Below are 2,385 nucleotides of genomic sequence, written 5' to 3'. Positions count from 1 at the left end.
TTTTATTTTTAGCTCCCACAGATAAGTGAGAACATGTGATATTTCTCTTTCTGTGCCTGACTTGTTTCACTTAATATAATTCTCTCTAGGTCCATTCACGTTGTTGCAAATGGCAGTATTTCATTCCTTTTTATAGCAGAGTAGCATTCCATTGTGTAGATATACCACATTTTCTGTATCCACTCATCTGATGATGGACATTTGGGCTGGTTCCAACTCTTGGCTATTGTAAATAGTGCTGCAATAAACATTGGAGTACAGGTATCCCTTCGACATGATGATTTCCATTCAATTAACAGAGTTAAAAGACAACCAACAGAGTGGGAGAAAATATTTGCAAAATATACATCTGACAAAGGATTAATATCCAGAATATACAAGGAACTCAAACACCTTTACAGCAAAAAAAATAAGTAACCCAGTTCAAAAACGGGCCAAGGAGCTAAGTAGGAATTTATCAAAGGAAGGTATATGAATGGCCAACAGACACATGAAAAACTGCCAAAGACACATGAAGGAAGAAAATAATAAAGACTAGAACAGAGATAAAACAGAAAAGCAATAGAAAAAAATCAATGAAACTAAAAGTTCTTTTTTGAAATATCAACAAAATTGACAAACCCTTCAATAGATCAACTAAGAAAAAAAGAGAGATGACTCAACTAAAATGAGAATGATGGGGGGCTCTGGCCTCTGGTTCACTTGGGAGAGTGTGGTGCTGATAACACCAAGGCCATGGGTTCGGTTCCTTATATATAGGGATGGCTGGTTGACTCACTTAGGTGAGCGTGGTGCTGACAACAGCAAGTCAAGGGTAAAGATTCCCTTACTGGTCATCTTTTAAAAAAAGAAAAAAAGAAAAAGAAATGATAGAGGGGACCTTACAACCAATACATAAGAAATAAAAGAAGTCTAAGAGAATATTACAACAATTGTACATAAATTCAATAACATAGATGAAATCGACAAATCCCTAGAAACATAGTAAGACTGGAGCATGATGAAATAGTGCATCTGAGTAGATCTATAAGTAGTCAGGAGATTGTATCAGTAATCAAATACTGCCCACCAAAGAAAAGCCCTGGACAGAGAGCTCCACTGGTTAATTCTACCAACCATTTAAAGAGGAATTATGCCAGTTCTTCTCAAACCCTTCCAAAAAAATGAAGAGTAACACTTCTGAACTCATTTAATGCATTCAGCATTACCTTAATTCCAAAGCCAGTCAAAGACACTACAAAAAAAGAAAACTACACATCAATATCTCTTATAGACATTGATGCAAAAAAATGCAACAAAATATTAGCAAAGCAAATTCAGCAGCACATTAACAGAATTATACACTATGAACAAGTGAGATTTATTCCTGGAATGCAAGGATGGCTGAACATATGAAATCAATCAATGCAATACACCACATTAACAGAATAGAGGGTAAAAAAACACTTGATTATCTCAACTGATGCAGAAAAATTACTTGACAAAACTCAACATCCATTCATGATAAAAACACTCAACAAACTAGTTAAAGAAGGAAACTACCTCAACATAACAAAAGCCATAGATGAAAAGCCCACAGCAACATTATCCTCAGTAGTGAAAGACTGAAACCTTTCCTCTAAGATCAGGAAGAAGGCAAGGATGACCACTCTTGTGACATCTAGTCAGCATAGTATTGGGAGTCCTAGCCAGAGAAATTAGACAAGAAAAAGAAGTAAGAGGCATTCAAACTGGAAAGGAAGAAGTAAAATGATCTCTGCTCACAGATGCCATGATCAGGAAGAAGGCAAGGATGACCACTCTTGTGACATCTAGTCAGCATAGTATTGGGAGTCGTAGCCAGAGAAATTAGACAAGAAAAAGAAGTAAGAGGCATTCAAACTGGAAAGGAAGAAGTAAAATGATCTCTGCTCACAGATGCCATGATCTTATACATAGAATACCCTAAAGTATTCCACCCACACATACATACACACAGCCTACTAAAACTAATAAACAATTTCAGCAAAGTTGAAGGATACAAAATCAACATGTAAAAATCAGTTGTATTTCTATACACTAACAGTGACCAATCTGAAAAAGAAGGAAAGAAAACAATCTCACTTACAATAGCATCAAAGAGAATAAAATACTTGGAAATAAACTTATCCAAGGAGGTGAAAGCCTTGTACACTGAGAACTACAAAATGTTGCTAAAAGAAATCAAAGAAAATACAAATACATGGAAAGACATCCTGTGTTCCTGGATTGGAAGACTTAATATTGTTTAAATGTCCATACAGCCCAAACTGATTTACAGATTATTTTGAAAAATGTCCAATAATGTTTTTTGGAGGAATAGAAAGAATCTTAAAGGACCCTGACCAGCCAAAACAACCTTGAAAA

The sequence above is a fragment of the Galeopterus variegatus genome, unplaced genomic scaffold (assembly GCF_000696425.1).
Source record: "Galeopterus variegatus unplaced genomic scaffold, G_variegatus-3.0.2 Scaffold5458, whole genome shotgun sequence".
Lineage (NCBI taxonomy): Eukaryota > Metazoa > Chordata > Mammalia > Dermoptera > Cynocephalidae > Galeopterus > Galeopterus variegatus.
Note: the sequence above shows the minus strand (reverse complement) of the source record.